The sequence below is a fragment of the Leptinotarsa decemlineata genome, unplaced genomic scaffold (genome assembly GCF_025532065.1).
Source record: "Leptinotarsa decemlineata unplaced genomic scaffold, Ldec_3_MD MMD2_tig00078422_RagTag_RagTag, whole genome shotgun sequence".
Taxonomy (NCBI): domain Eukaryota; kingdom Metazoa; phylum Arthropoda; class Insecta; order Coleoptera; family Chrysomelidae; genus Leptinotarsa; species Leptinotarsa decemlineata.
Genome location: NW_027412747.1, coordinates 15,335,564 through 15,353,182, shown reverse-complemented (window position 1 = coordinate 15,353,182; position 17,619 = coordinate 15,335,564). Strand labels below are relative to the sequence as shown.

General features: G+C 36.5%; 1 protein-coding gene across 1 annotated transcript in view; it reads right to left on the bottom strand.

Annotated features, from left to right (window-relative positions):
- The window catches only part of side-II (sidestep II transmembrane protein), a gene marked incomplete at its 5' end in the record, with an annotated part of 375,227 nt that overhangs the window by 32,522 nt on the left and 325,086 nt on the right, over positions 1-17,619 (bottom strand). The window lies entirely within an intron of this gene.

Below are 17,619 nucleotides of genomic sequence, written 5' to 3'. Positions count from 1 at the left end.
GTAGTCAATGATGGCCTGTTTTACTTGATTGGCCATCCTGTTTGCCGCTGTTTTGTCTCCTGGGAAGAGTGTTCGCTGATAGAGCCTTCTCAGGCGGTTTCTCTCTCGTATCATGGCTTTGATACGAGGGGGAAACTCATTATAGCTCTTCTGCGGACACTCCTCGCTGGAGGTGGCCGTCCGAAAAGCATCATTCACGGAGATCTCGAAGCGGTGAACTGCCGCGTCGAGTTCGTTGGGAGAGCGGAGACCCTCAGGAGGGGCGCGCATCTCTCCGAGCTGAGTTGTGAAGACATCCCAGTCCGTCTTATATCTCATGCAATAATCAGGGGAAGGAAGTTCATCACCCAATACCAGGATTACTGGATTATGATCGGAGTCCAGTTCCGACTGAACGTAAATTTCGCTGGTCAGAGTGACGTTTCTGAGAAGCGCGATGTCAAGTACGTCAGGCCTATACTGCCCGCGATAGAACGTAGGTTCACCCGGTCCCAGCACGAGATATTCGTGTCTGTCGGCATGCGCATGGAGCGCTCGGCCGTTTCGATTGGTGGCTCTGCTCCATAGTCCGTGCTTGGCATTGAAGTCGCCAGCAGCAATTGTCGGAATATCACTACCCATCAGCAATTCATCCAGTGATTCTGGGAGTAAAAGATTAGTCGGAGGGTTATAGACAGAGATTAATCTGTGACAACCCCGTCTCAGTCGAATTTCGACCCCTACGGCCTCAGTTCCGTGTAACCGAGCACTGTCAATGCCGTATTGGACACACTGGAGGGATCGTTTGACAAGAATGGCAACTCCCCCACCAGCACGTCCAATACGTTCTCTATGGAAGAACTTGTAATTTGGAATGACAACGGATTCATTCCTCAGATGCGTCTCTTGGATTAGAGCCGCATCGATGTTATGTTCAATGAGAAAATTCTCAAAGTCGAGTTTCTTAGGTAGAAGGCCATTGGCATTCCAAAAGACTATCTTCAAAGATCTAGGCAATGTCGGTTGTCTAGACATTGGCGGTTCCGGTTAGCACGTTATTATTCACCGTGAACATTTTTTCGAGCACGGGGAATTTGCAGAATAATTGCTTCATCTGCTCCAAAGCGGCACAGATGTCTGAAGCCCCCTGAGTCTGAGGTGAGGGCATAGGTTGAGAAGGAGCAGTCTTTGCCGAGCCGTTTGCACCCTTGGATGCTGCTCTGGCAAAACTAACTCCTTCCTTAACACGGCCAGACCCCGCAGGTCTGCCTGGGGGAGATGGTTTTTTAACTGGCTTGCCTCTAGACTTCTGAGCCTTAGGAAACTCAGGGCAGCCTCTATAGTTGGCAGTGTGTACCCCTTTGCAATTATTGCACTTTGGGGGGTCAGTCCTTGCTTTCTTGCAGGCGTTGGTAAGATGCCTGCCGGCGCACTTGACGCATATTGGAACTGCCATGCAGTTCCTTTGGCAGTGGCCAAAGCGTTGGCAGCGATGGCACTGACCCACCGAAGTTTTGGGGTGCTGGGGTTCAACCTGCACCTTCACGCTCAAGAGGTCTTTGATCTCGAATATGTCCTTTTGGTCTTTGGAGACCAGTACCAGGACCATAGGTAAGGGCTTGTTTGCTCTCTTCATCCTAGTTACGGAGGAGGGATCAAAGCCTCTGGCTTCTAACTCCTCACGGATGTCGTCGACTGAGAAGTGCTCAGGTAATCCTCTGAAGACGGCACGGATTTGCCGGTCTTCAGGGAGGGAGTACGTGTGATGGGGGATGTTCTCCGTCACAAGGAGTCTCGACAATCGACGATAATCGTCAGGAGTCGAGGGCTGAACTTTGATGCCGTCATGAAGATTGACGGCTTTGGAGAAATTTATTTTCTCCTCGGCTGCTGTTTTGATCAGCTTAACCCACTTGTCCTTCTGACGAACGACAATTGGTGGAATTTTGACTTTTTTAGTGGGAGGCTGGTTTTCCTGCTTGCGTGGGGCAGAGGGGCCAGGCTCCTGGTCCTGAATAGTTCTGACAGTTCGTTCAGAATGGTCGGAAGCACTGTCAGCTTGGATAGCTGGACTTATATCCATATTTTCATTGGAAAACGAAGTGGCCACCTCGCGGGCCAGACTTCGTGTCACCGGACGCGACGAAACCTCGGACTCGGAGTAATATTGTTTCGCCTCATCCCTGATGTCGTCTAACACAACCTTCTTCTGCAATCTCTTTGCTTTTTTCGGTTGCTTGCCTTTCTTAATCCACTCGTCTACCTTGTTTGTGGACACATCTGGTAGAGGTGGAAAATCTTCGCTGATTCTTCTCTTCTTCAAAGCGGAGGAAGAGGAGGAGTGTACGCTTTCGTGATCGCTGTCACGGAGAGAATTGTCACTTGCAGGCGGAGCATTAGCCACTCCCTGATTCCCGTCTGTCAGATTTTGACAGCCGGGCCCAGAGACTGGCAATGTATTGCCCTGCAAATCTGCCTGGTTTAGGCCGAAGCACGAGATCAATTGGCAAATGATGCTAATGATCTCGGTCTTGTCCCTCCCAGCCAGATTGCGAAGCAGTTCCTCCATACTGCTTGACATTTTACTCGCTTAAAACTGACAGTAAAGCTCTGAGCAGTTGAACGCAACGAAAAATGATATATCTAGTCGTACTCACCGGAAACGTTTCTTCGTTTGCACACAAGAACCAACGAACCACTATCACAAGCCAGAAACACCACAATACGGCTGATCATCAACCAGAAATCTTGGCGAAAACACAACCGAACGCTATGACACTTCCGCACTGTTCCGCTGTCAAAACGAAACTATGAAGACAAAATGAGAGAAACCAAGAAAGTACTTGATAAAAATAGCTGCGTAAACGCAAGCGAAACATAAGTGGAACCACCTATTGGTGTGACACCCAAGTCAACTTGCCAAGTTTTTATGGATTCGTTTTCCGATGGCATTTCAGGTTAGCTTCCCAAATTTCTGCTACTGCAGTTGTCGGTTGATTGGTCAAACCACCAACACTGACATGGTGATAATTGAAAATACTTCTGAATACTACTTTGTTACTTGGTTTGAAATCTATGGAATAAATTCAAAATTTCCAAAACCATAGGTCGTTTTACAAAAACCTGAAATATGTCGATTTTCAATTTTAATATTCTCTACATCTTACAACAAAATTTCATTATACAGGGTGATCCATAGTGATGTAATCACGTCATTGGTAATTTTTTTAAATGCAACACCCTGTATTTGTCAGTTTCAGATAATCCATAACAAGCTGAAAATAAATTTCTTCGATATCAAATAAAAGTAGAAATTAATTATTCATTTTATATTTTTTTAATGATTAATTCAACAATGGGAGAGTAATGCAGTAATAAATACATGACTTAATTTCAAATGTTCGAACTGTAGTCCTTGCTGTATTTGACAGTAATCTGAACGTTGAATAAATTCTTGTTGAACCTTGTTCATGGTTTCTTGAGAAAATGTTTATTTCTGGTTTATTTGCTGGTTTCGTTTTAAAAACGACATTCTTCAGATGACCCCACATAAAATAATCCAACGGATTCAAGCCCGGCGAGCTCGCTGGACATTCAATATGTCCACATCCACCAATCCATCGGTTCGTAAACATTTGGTCGAGATACTTTCAAACATCTGCAGCATAATGTGGAGGCGCATCATCCTGTTGAAATCATATACTTTTATCAAAACTTTCAGGATTAATTCTACTGGGGAATAAATTAATTAAAGTAGTTACAAGATATCCTTGAAAACAGAAGGTATGTTGGCCCGTCTAAAGTACCGTTGAAAAAGTAGGGTCTGATGATCCTGTTTCTTACAATGCCAGCCCGTACACTTACCTTTTGCGGGTATTGTGTATTATGCTCACGCATCCAGTGGGGGTTTTCTTCGGCCCAGTACCTACAATTCTGATGATTGACCCCATCATTTAATGTAAAAGTGGCTTCATCAGAATTTTTTTTTACGTGGAGACGGTCTCGGTGACAGTTACCCATCATGGCTTTATAAAATGTAATTCTTCTATCTGGATCATCCTCGTTTAATTCCTGTAGAAGTTCGATTTTGAAGGGATGCCATTTTTCCAATTTTAATACTTTGTGTACAGTTGTTTTACTGACATCGAAATCACGACTAATCTTACGAACAGAAGTGTGCACATCTTCTTCAAAAGCAAGTAGAATATCTAGTTTTGTATCATCATTTACATAAACACGACCTTTTCATTTGTACCAGTTTCTCGAAATTTCTTTTCATTCTCGCACTTACTGCTGACTGTGTTATGCGTCTTTCTGGATATTTTTCATAAATAAGTTACACACTTCCATCTGAGTTCGCGACCTGTCTCCATCATTAGTATTTCAATTCGTTGCTTTACACTTGAATTCATTACTACTTCAAATTAATTTGAAGAAATACTACAGAAAATTCACGAATTAATACAACAACTACTGTCCTATTTAACGTCAATCGAAATAATGACATTTCACAATAACAAAAAAAAACTAGTCGCCTAGTTTTTTGAAATTAATAAGAAATACTTGTTTGCACGGTTACTGTCAACTACAGCAAGGACTACAGTTCGAACATTTAAAATAAAGTCATGTATTTATTACTGGATTAGTTTTCCATTGTTGAATTGATCATTAGAAAAAAATATAAAATAATTAATTAATTTTTACTTTTATTAGATATCAATAAAATTTATTTTCTATGAGCACATCTTTCAAATTCTGTCCGTTAGACCCCAAGTATCATACCTTTTCGGAATCAGCTCATTATGGATTATCTAAAAATGATATCAAATACAGGGTGTTGCATTCAAAACAATTACCGATGACATCATCTCATTAATATGCATCACCCTGTATAATGAAATTTTGTTGTGAAATGTACAATATTAAAATCAAAAATCGTTTTTGTAAAACGACGTTTGGTTTTGGAAATATCGAATTTATTCCATACTTTGCAGACATACTGTATACTTGTCATTCCTTCAACACGCGGTGTATTTCTAATGATCTAGTGTTTGTTTCATTTTACAAAAAGTCTCTACCACAAAGATTCATAACTTATTTCGGCCTAAAGCTTTCCAACATGGTTCCAGAAAAAATTCATTGAAGTGAATCATGTTAAGCTAAAAAACATTGTTCATTGATGTATGCGTTAAATCACTATGTGAAACATGTCGTTATCACCATACATACATAGTATTGAAACCAATAATCTTCTCTCTCTTTCTCTCTCGCCCTACTGTCGCAGTTTTTTCCTTCCCTTTTGATTGTGTCTACCCAGTAATATTATTTTTCAAGTGGGTATTCATTTCAATTTAATTTAAGATTTTTTTTGTAAAATGACTCTCTAGCATAGGGAGAGTTGTAATACAAGCCATAAGCTTAGACAATACACCAAGTGCGAATCATAAAATCCTTTTGTGAACATGTCTGTCTGAATAAATATATCATATCATATATCATATCGGACGGCAACCGGTCGGTTGACGTGGGTGCTTTGTTGACTTACTCAAATCGACCGCCGTGTTAGTCGCTGGTTCAAGCCTCAGGCTGAACTACCGATTTTCACTTGCTATCGTCCAACTCGTGGCTCGCACAAGTTTCGATTTCTGAGGGTTATCATTCGTAGGGGTGCGACATCTGATTAAACAGATTTTTTTTAAAAAGATCATAAATACATCATATTTTTTCGTCTGGAAAACAGTTTTTTCAACTCTGGAAACAGTTGAATTTTACAATAATCACCGCAATTTCATCTACATAACGATTGTACGAATGACACAACATTCTCTATGTGAAAATGTTTCTTCTCTAACTTATTTAGATTAAGGTAAAAGTACATTATTACGGAGTATTAAGGCGTCTATCATATTTAAGAAGATTTGCAGCTATACAAGAAAGTTGAGCGATATAGAAATTTTTTAGAAGATGAAGAGGTCTTTGCAGATTGTAAATATATATAACTAAATTATATTGTATTAATTTTTTAATTTATTCTTGATATTATTTGGAACATCCTGTTTGTCCATAATTGCGTAACAAAATTTCGCTTTGAACTTAATTTTGTGAATGGTTGCGCCTAATTACGGGATATTCATAAATTAATGTACCAACAAAGAAATCAACTAGGTTTATGAGTAAAAATAGACAAAACGAAATGTACTTCCAAAATAATCTATTTATTGATTTTTTTTTAAAAAGAGTCATTTCATTTATAATACTGAGAAATAACAGTAATTTTCCTTAAAAAAATTTCATACAACTTTTTCAAAGTCAGAAAAAAAGACACCTCTTTTGTTGACAGAAACAGGATAATCGATTTTCTAGGATAATCGATTTTCTCTTCACTACTTCTTCAACATGATATGCTGAAATATCATCCTTTGCAGGCCAATACCCACTAACACGTTCCTTGAAATAATTTGTGGTTTCCTAAATGTTTTACAAATACTTCAATAAATTCAATGAATTTTTTGAAGGTTTGCTGTAACTGTGTCTGCGAAGAGACATTGACATTACTTTTTCCAGCTTATAAATCTAATGCATCAGTAGAAGACTTCAATACTTTTGCATAATCGACAGCATTTTCATTTAATGGATATAGTCCAGTATTGCGAACACCACTTTTGATTATATTTGGTTTTAGACTCTCTATAATGAATTTCTCAAGAAATGACCCAAAGTCTTCTTTTTTCAGATGATTGCCATTATTTTCCATTTGCCAAGAATGAAGAAATAAATAAATAAATACTGCGAAATCCATAGGTAGCGATATATGGGTGGAACTAGGCAAAAGTGCAACTGAAATTATTCCATTTTCTTTACAAAAGTCAGCCAGGTGAAGAGATAAATGAGAGACAGGACCATCAAAAAATAACACCACTGGTTTCTTTATATTCTCTTTGATCAAAAATGGATTATCGTGTGTCATGACACGCCCGAAGAAGCCTTTGTATGGCAAAACACGTATTGCGTTTTTGTAAAATTGTATAGTGAAATACCATAATAAAGTATTTTGAGAATACGTTAGTTATGGATTTTCATCAAGTATCGGCCGATTCCATCATATAAATTGCTTTATTATCAGAAAATTTACGAATTTTGGACAAAAGTTGAACATTTTGTAAATTTTTCTGTAATGAGTGAATGATGGTAAATCCATCATTTACGTGTTAAATATTTATGCTTGTTTGGAAAAATACTATTTTCAAATGATAATAAGTACTTAATATTGACTCCCATGAACAATAGTATACCAATTTGATGTATATATTTTTCATTACATTTATCTAAATTATCACAACTTCCGACGGAGATACACTTATTCAAAATACTCCACCTTTGTCACTCTTTACGAATCAAGCTAACTTTTCAATAGATTCAACTGTAGTTCCTAATTAACAAAAGAAATTAATAATCTCGATTTTCCCTTATCGCGTGATACTCCCAGAATATGGGTCACCAATAACAAACTAATGTACATTATTCTGGGAAGCAGAATAGCAACGATATCTTACAAAATGCATCATGATAATTATTAATAACTATATATATTCAAAATAGAAAAATGTTGTTATGATCTAAAAATATATAACTTCAAAAATGAAAATGAAATTACAAATGAACGTTGATTTTAGTGCAATCCCTTGTGAATATATTTTCTTAGATTTTTATAAAAAGGAACAGCTTCATACAAAATTTATACGTATTCAGAAAATGAAAATCATATACCGTAATTATATCTCAAACTACGGTTTTCCGTCAATTCAAAACAAAACACAATTTCAATTTTCCTGAACGCAATTTTAAATGAATAGCAAAAATAATTCATCATGTTTTTTTCTTATTACGGCAATGTTACCGGAATTTGGGTCACCAGTAACAATCTGAAGTACATTATTCCGTGAGCTACAAAATTAAGGTTATTTTAAAAAAATGCATAATAATAATCGAAAATAGCTATAATATATTCCGTTCATGAGAAGTATTTAATAATATGATTCATTTATAGTGAAAATACTCACACACAACTCACTGAAGTCTTATGAAAACCACTTAGCCACCTTACTCGTCAACAGTACATCTGCCTTATATAGCGGTCCACTCGACGACTGACTGATTACTATGTCGTTGCCGAAAGCAATATAAGGTTAATGTTTTGCAATAGGGCTCTTTTGCTTCAAGGATATATATAGTTGATGTATGGTAATGAAAAGTCACATTATATTTTGTGTATTTGTTATTTTATGACAAAAATCAAAAATGTCCGTAATTACGTACCACCCCGTAGAAATGTACATTTACCTTATTCATCGGCAATCTGATTTATGGGGAGTTCAGTATCGAGTACCTTCCCTTGATCTGTGTTGTTTGAAATTTACCGCAATAGCGGGACATCCAGCACGTGGAATGTATGAAATTTAATATGAAATTCTTCTACACTCGCAGAAGTAATAAATTACGGAATACTGTCTAGGTTCATGCACTCCCTGAAGTATACATTATACGTTATTGAAGCACCTGGGACGTTTATTGTGCAGAAGGGTTCGTTCTCTTAATTTGGGTTTTCAAATGAATATTTTCTTCCATATAAAATCATTTCCTAACGTTGAACCAGTGATCTCAAATGGGTACAATATTGAAAATGTAATGGTTCTGAAATGGAAATTTCCTGTTCAATCAGGCAATTTGGATTTGCAGTGAGATTGGCACTTGAAGGAAATCCATGAAAAATGTATTTCAAAAGCGTAACACGTCTTTTACTATGAATAGCGTCAGGTATCTCTGACTGATTTACTGGTCATCGATAATAACATGAAAGATTGGATCAGAGGCATTAACATATCTATGGAGGAAAAACAGTAAAAAATATTTCGTGTTTACATAACACATAAGTAACAGAGGATTACTTTTTCAAACCGATCAACTAATGAAAAAATTGAAGGCTAGGCCTCGAAAACTGAGTTTTACAACTACAAAACAGCGATAAAACGGACATATAGTTATCATTCTTATTGAATCATACTTGACTCTTGGGAAGTAGTTGAGCATCATTTTCACTATCACTGCCAAGATCGAATTGAACCAATAGAATCAATTATTGAATTATGGTTATGACTGAATAATGAAACTTTGCATACGTGTAACCTTTTCCATTTTTCATTTTATACTGTTTGCAAGGCAATCTGAACAGGAAGAAAGCCTCTTTGTCAATTTCGAATTGTAGATTGTAATACACCAATTATTTAAATTTCTATTTTCACAGATCTAGGATTCCACTGAGCAGTCTACAGCAGTACTCCATAAATAATAACCAAAATGCTGACAGCCATTCACATTTCATTTTAATAATAATAATAATAAATTAATTGCCCATCAAAATAACAAGATAACAACAAAAAATACAAGAAAGAGAAAAATTAAAAACACTTTGTATTTACATTCGCATCTGCTCTTCCACTAATGCCGAAAATGTATAAAAATAAAATATTCTATTAGGGCTTGGAGAAAAGAAAAAAAAAGAGATATATGAATAGGTAAAACTTTTTTCAGAATTCTCGCCGGGGAAATATTTATTCTAAATGCTGAACAGATGTTGTTTGAACATACTTTAAATAACAGTTTCTGACATGTTAAAACAATTGTTTTTCTTTTTTTTTCATACAATAAACTGTATCGATTGGTTTTTTTTGAAACAACGATAAAAATAAAAAAAAACAACAATAAAAATTAATTGGCGCTCCGGGGCGACTTCGTTGATTTCAGTGGCGCATTTACTTTTTCAGATGCAGGAAAACCCGGAACCTGCAGTACCACATCATCTGAAGATCTTGATTTGCCAATGTCCTCTCTCTCATAAAACAAAATGTAGGGTGTCTCCAGAGGCTCCAATAATTTATTATTTCATATCAAAACCAATGGGCTTGAAGAAGCAAGTCAAACTAAAAAGTGGAAAATGAGTATTAGTTAAAAAAACGTCAAAAAACGCTCCAATAGCAGAATAGACTAAAGAAAAAATGATTCGAAACTGATTGAAGATTGTGTACAACATCAATAATAAGTCCTATGGTTTGATGTAACTGATAACTTTTAATGAGTCTGAAATCAGAATAAATCTATCAAAGTTGTAAAAAACGTGAGGTGCTAAATATCCATTGTTATGAATACTTGGTCAGGAGATGTTGCCAGATTGAAGCCATAATGAAAATATAATTTAAAGCATCTCAAGCTTTTTTTACATCGAAATTAATTTTTTTGTTAATATATTCATTCTGATTTTAGACTTATCAAAAGCCATTAGTTACATCAAGCCATAGGATGTGACAAAACAATTATTTTAGGAAGTTGGATTTTATATTTGACGATTTGCAACTGAATATATCTGAATTATCGCTAACAGAATTTGTCACTTTAGACATGGTATGGATCGGAGAATTCTCCAGAACATTTGTGCGAGATGTTTTTATATAGAAAGTACTCGGGTGTCTGGAACAGATTCTAGGAACGCAAATATTAAACTTTTCCAGTTATGTTGGGCAGTCAACTATGCTTTTAATAATTTTATAGGTTAGTGCAACACTATAATATCCACGCCTTTTTTCGAGACTGCAAAAGTTATGCTTTTGTAGCAATTCAGAGTGGGTTGTTCCTATTGGAGGATAAATGCCATCGGTTTTTAGGCTTAGCAGTTTTAAAAATCGTCGTTGAGTTGCTTCTATTCTATCAATGTGATATTGATAAAAGGGGCTCCACACAACTGACGCGTATTCTAACTTTGATCTTATGAAAGCATAGAATAAAGTTCAAAGGTGAAAGTTTCTTTGAAATCACTACTGTTACGTGCAATTAATCCGCACAAACGACAGGAGGAGGTTACAACATTTTCGATATGCCTATTGAATGATAGTGCAGTATCAAATGTGACGCCAAGATCAGTAAATGTTTCTGGTCTCACCTGGGAAACGTTTTCTATTGAATAATCAAAGATCAAGATGTTCCTTTTCAAACTGTAGGACATGGCCTTACATTTACCAGGGTTTAGCGACAGGTTATTTCCATAACACCATTCTACAACTCGTCCTACGTTTGATGAGAGGTTCACACAATAATCTATGTTCCCAACGAGGCAGTATAGTTTTAGATCATCGGCATACATAAGGCAATACACATCTATAACATCTGCAATATCATTAATGAAGATATTGAAGAGCAACGGTCCCAGATTTGACCCTTGTAGAACACCGGAAGAAGCACTATATTCAGAAGATTTGAAACCATTGAGCTGAACATATTGTTTTTGATCCCGAAGATAGGACTGAAAGAGTGCGATTGAGGATGGAGATGATCCAAAGGCTACTAGTTTGTTTAGTAGAAAGTAATGGTCAAGCCTGTTGAAAGCCTTAGAAAAGTCTGTGTAGATAACATCAGTTTGGGCCCTGTTTTCAAAAGATTCAGCAATATGTTTTGGGTTACAGTCAGAAGATTGGTGACCGTTGAACGATTTTTCATAAAACCGTGTTGGTTTATACTTATATTGCAACTAATATGCCGATACATAACTCGCTCCAGCAGAATTTCAAAAACTTCTGCAAAGTTGCAAATAATAGAGATTATTTGAAATATTTCGTCTCCTTTCTTGAAAATGGGACAGACTTCTGATGATTTCCAGATCCTTGGTATTGTAACCGATCTTAAACAGATATCAATTAGTATAGATAGAAGATGAGCAAGCACAAGTGCACAATCTTTCAGGATTAAAGCTAGAATGTCATCTGGACCAGTGGTCTTGAGCAACCTTAGTGCCTCGTATACTTCGTTTGCACTGAAGCTTGATATATCAAGAAAGTGATTATTATCAATATCAGAGTTTGGTTGAGAAGGGGAAGAAACAGTATACGATTGTTTGAAAAGTTTGGCAAAACCGTTTACGATATTAGAGGGCCCCTCCAGCAAATGACCTTCAAAATTCAGTACTTATGATATATTGGAGCTACCTTGTTTATTATTTATAAATGACCAAAAACTGTTGGGATTAATATGTATTTCTTCCTCAGTTTCACCTTAAGATTTTTTATATGCCACATCAGCATCATGCTTTATTTTCGTCCGAAGATGTTTGAAATCTTCAAGGGCTTGCAGATTACACTCACGCTTGTATTTGCGCCAGATTCTGCTTTCAGCCTAAAGCATCTCTAATGATGCTTCTAGTATACCAAGGAGGATATTTATTTTTGGATTTAACTGTATACTTGGGACAGCAGCGATCAAAAACATTATGAAGTTTTCCATAGAAATATGTGGATGCATCTTCTGAGTCATCAAGTACTTCCAAGAAGGTCCAGTCAATATGAGATATTTGATTATACAGTTGTGGATAGGTGGGTTTTTTAAAATTATAATTATTCTGAAACAGGAATGCAGTTTATTTTTGTAGTTAGCCTTTGTCTCAAGTATACAAGTAATATCCAGTGCAGGATGATGCTGATTTTCGGGTACGAAAGGATCCATTGATTTCTCCACGTCTTTATGTTGATATTAAAGCATTTTTTCCAGTTTTTCAAACTATCATTTATGAATAACATTGTTTATTTATCTGAGAAGAAACTTATGTGTTATGTTAGTAAATTTTCGCGATATTGGAGCAAATATGAATTATTGGTAATAAATATCCTCAATACTATAAACAACATTATAGTCAGAAGTGAAATAAATTTGAATTGATTGACATTAATTGAAATAACATAATATTTTACAAAGATTCAAGTAGGTTCAACTTGTGTCGATATCTGGATTGCATATACTATTCAGATGAAAAGTGAATAATTCTATTATGAGCAGTAACTAGCGAACAACAAGTCAATCCGAATGAACCGTCGCCTAGAAAAAAATGCATCGAATGCAGAACGTTTTGGTATACACAAAAGGCACCCGAACGGAATCGATTTTATTGAATCCAGCCAGGAACAATGCCGGTCTATCCGAATAGCCTCGGTCCTGAATTTCAACTACCGACTTTTTGTGTTTGGTCCCAAACAATGAAAACGAACAATTTCGCGAGGGCAATTGATACACACGCGACCGTGCATATCTCCATGGAACAGGAAGACTAATCGCTATAAACTTGCGAACCGGAAAAAGTCATACACGCACTGGCGCATAGGAAAAATCCATTTTTTCAATGAATATGCCATAAACGTATTTGGTTTTTTCAATGAACGTTTCCATTACGTATGAAGAGGCCTTGGATTCGGGATTTCGTGAAGCAGAGCGATGAAATAAGCAAAAGCACAGTAGTTATTTACAGAGTGCTCCAGAGAACAGTACTTGGGCCTGTGTATGTGAACTCAATAGTCAGCATAGATGCTGCTGCTGAGATCACCAGTTTTGCAGACGGTACGATTTTCTTGTGTAAATATGGCTGAAGCAACTTTGAAGGAAAAGTTATTTATGCTTCATCTTGGATCATTTCAACAAAAAATTACTGACGATTAAGTTAAAAAACCTTTTACCATCCACAGAAGCAATCTTCCGACTACAACAGTTACATGTTTCAATAGATGATGGTTACGTTCAACTTAAATCTTCGGAAAAAAATGAACGTGCATGATGAAAAAACACTCAGATCAGTGAGCAAGTTCAAATATCTGAGGAATACTCTTCATCTCAAACATCTTGAAATAATTTATCATGATGTAACATTCCATTTCTCCACTTTTTATTTCATACTGTTTGGGGGACAGTCCGAAAACAAAGAATAGCTATTTAGGATATGAGTGTTGAAAGTAAGTTTTATTTTGTGAGTGAGAACAAAATAAACGAACAAAATAAAACTTACTTTCAACACAAATATCATACAAAGTTTTTTGTACAACTGCCCTGTTTTCATATTACAATTGATGAATTTAATATTTCTGTGAAAACACATTTTGACATCTCTTGTCAGTTGACTATTTTCATGTTATAGCATTTGCTGTGAAGTGACCGTGTCAGGTGACGCCAAATCATCTGGTTACCAACAATCATAATGAAGAACAATAGTGAGGAATTGTGTGTTCCTGACGATATTGAAGAGGCTGCAGAAAGCATAAAGAGCTTCAATTGAATTGTTACCAAAAAAATCGGCTCATCAGTACGATATCGCATATTTTAATTTTCTTAATTGGAGTAGACTTGAAAACGTCAAAGAAAATTTCAGCGAAACCATCCTCTTAGCCTATCTAGAAGATAAATAAAAAATATGGAACTCGTCAACTTTTTGAGAAAGTTTTCAATGATAAATTCGAGTGCGCTCGTTAAAAATGGTGTTGATAGAAGCAAATATTTCAAGGTAATAGCATTCTTCAAGCGGAAAAATGAAAAATATTTGATAAAAAAAGTTGCTACTATTTTCGGAATATATGCAGCCTGCCGGCATGAAGAGCTGTGCTAAAACGAAAATGGGTAGTTTTTTTGCATTGTTGGAAAAAACATTGACTATTTTACAAACTTCAAAATACATATGTGATAAACATCTACTCAAAATAAATCCTCAAAAGTAATGTGCTATTTTGTTCTGTAATGACAATGTCAGGAATGATATATCTTATATTCTTATACTGAGGATGCGAAATGACACAATACCTTTCAGTGAGAGTGCAAAAACTCTAGATCAAAAATTGAGATTCAAAGAACAGGTTAATATTATGTTGAAAAGAAGTTACCCTAGCTTGAAGATGATTTACCCACATAGATACTATGTGCTGTGTGATTCATTAGTGCTTTCCCAGTTCAACTATTGTGATATTGTATATGGGCCATGTTTAGATGGCGTGAATAGTCGGCGTATTCAGAAAATCCAGCACTGCTGTTTGTGACTTATTTTTGGCAGACAGAGAATTTCCCATGAAATTGAAGAAATTGCATGACTCAATATGTCCAACAGGCATAAACTACATATCGTTTGCTACTCCTACAAATTTTTGAAATACAAGCAACCCAACTATCTCCATGATGAAGTCACATATAGAAAAGACATACATGATAGAAATATTCAACAAACTTTGTCCATCATCATTCCTCGACATAGAAAGGAAATTTTCAAACGTAGTTTTTCATATAATATTGCTAGTTACATGAATACGTTCAAGATAACTGACTACAGTAGGTCGTGTTTGTTTTTGAAAACATTCATGACTGTATGTTTGCGCGACCTACAAAAATTAATGATAATTGAAAATATCTACCAACTCAGAGAAAACAATAAAATTCTCACAGCGTCATCATGCAACCTAGCGGTTTCATGGCCTAGAGGAATCACTGCCCTCACAAGTGAAATCGAATTATAAAAAGGGTTCCTATCTTCTCTCTCTCTCTCTCTCTCTCTCCCTTTTATCTTTTTTTTCTCTCGTCTTCTCGTTCACTGATACTAGTCAGTAAGTATATTTTAGTTTTGAGTAAGGGTCTGAGTGGAAGACCAGTTTCTCTCTTCCTGGTTTTGAAAGAAAACTGAACTCTCACCTTTTATTTACCTAGATTTTTTTAAATTGGAACTCAATACTGTCTGTGGATTCGTGGTAAATAATGAACGTATTATTATTATTATTATCTTATACTCGTATAAAGCTTTTTGGAGCATCGAAATCAGTGTATCAGCCTTGATCACTTCGAATCTGCAGTTCTGGACACCAATTTTGGATTTACACAAGGTTCCATTCTTGGACTTCTTTCATTCAATATCTATATTTCTATCTATATTTCTACGCTGATAACACGCAAATCTTTTCCGGAAGTCAACTTGAAAGCTCAAGAATTGTTAAATTAATATCTGACTTCACTACATAACATTTCGTCAACTGAAACTAAGTTTCAGGTTATACGTCAAGAAGAGTACTTCGAACACGCCGCTGAGCATGACTGCCGCAGTTGCAGTTGAAACGTTCGTAGATTGTAAACCACGGCAAAACCCGGAAACCAACCAAAATGTTGACGCCAGCCCTGAAATCCTATATTCCTATATCATTCTAGAATTAGTGTTGCAAAACGCAGTAAAAGAAAACAAACCTACCGAAGTAAGTATATCTTTTCAAAAAATAGGTAATTTCCATCACGATTGCCGTTATCTGAAATATTTCTTCACTTCTGAATGAGCTTACTTGGCGTGACAAAAATTACTTCTGCTCATAATAATCACAGCGATATCTTATACGTAACGACCATCGTATGGAAACAGTTCCATCGACAAAACCGAGCTTCGGCTGGACATTATGCATAGAAGGCGACGACTATAATCTAAAATCAATTCCGCATAAGTAATTTGTCTCGATAATTGCACAATAACAGTAGCTGGGGCTGATAAACTACGGCAAAATTAGATTAAGGTTAGAGTTATGGGGAATTTCATTTATATTTAGCGACAAAAAAGAATCGACTCACTCACGAAATTCAAATTTCGCCAGATAAGCTGGTGGAACATCAATGACCGGTAAGTAGAGTTTTGGATTGAATTCATGCACCAGTCTTAGGTTGATTAGGATCAAGCTAAGTGGTTCATTAGATACTCCGATGTGAATAACAAGAGTTTATTGTGGCTCTCACCAGTTCAAACTTGAACAAACAAGTTCAGCTTCTCAAGATTAGATGAAAATCTGCCAACCATTGAAAACCTCATTTGACCTGCGGCGGCAGTAACAAAGTATATTCTCTGCTGATCCATCTCCATCCAAACCTCTTTCCGATGGTCTATGTTTCTCCATGTGATTAAAACTAGAAGTAATCTGTACGTAGTTCTTGGACAACTCACAACAACTCATGCTCAATGTGAACTACGAGTCATTCGACAATATCAATTCACAAAATGACAATAGACGAGTCGCTTTGCTGTCAAGAATCATGAACAAAGCCCTAAATCACCATCTCCTCAAATATTTGACAGGCTTTAACATATTGAACGATCATCAATATGGCTTTCAGAAACAAAGATCGACAGACGACCTTCTATCGTATGTCACCTATATTTGGAATAACGAAATCAAGAAACATGGAGAGTCGAAATCTGTTGTGCTTGATATTTCTAAGGCCTTTGAACATGTGTGGCATGATGGTTTGTTGGCCAAACTTTGCTGGTGTTCCTCAGAGATTCATATTATCTCTAACCCTCTTCTTACTGTATATCAACGACTTCAGCAGCATCAGTAGTTTGCAAATCTTAATAAGGATCTAAGAGTGATTTTGAATTGGGGTGGAAGTAACCAGTTTCAATTCAGTGCCATGAAAACCCAGGCATCGATTTTCTTCGGAAAGATAATTGTCTCCGAACTGGATATAATAATGTCAGGACAGACAATTCCGCTTTCTGCTTCGATGAGTTTTTTGGGGGTTGGAATGGACAACAATCTGTCTTGGCACAATTATGTCGCTGGAATTGCGAAGACTGCTTCTCAAAAGCTTGGAACATTGTTCCGAACCAGAAAACTGTACACACCTCAGCAACTTTTGATGCTTCATGAAGCTCAGATTAGACCTTCTTTGGAGTATTGTTCACATGTATGGAACTCCGCCCCTAGGCATATCCTGAAGCTGCTGGATTCCATCCAGAAAACAGTCAACTCAGGCTCAACTCAGAACAAC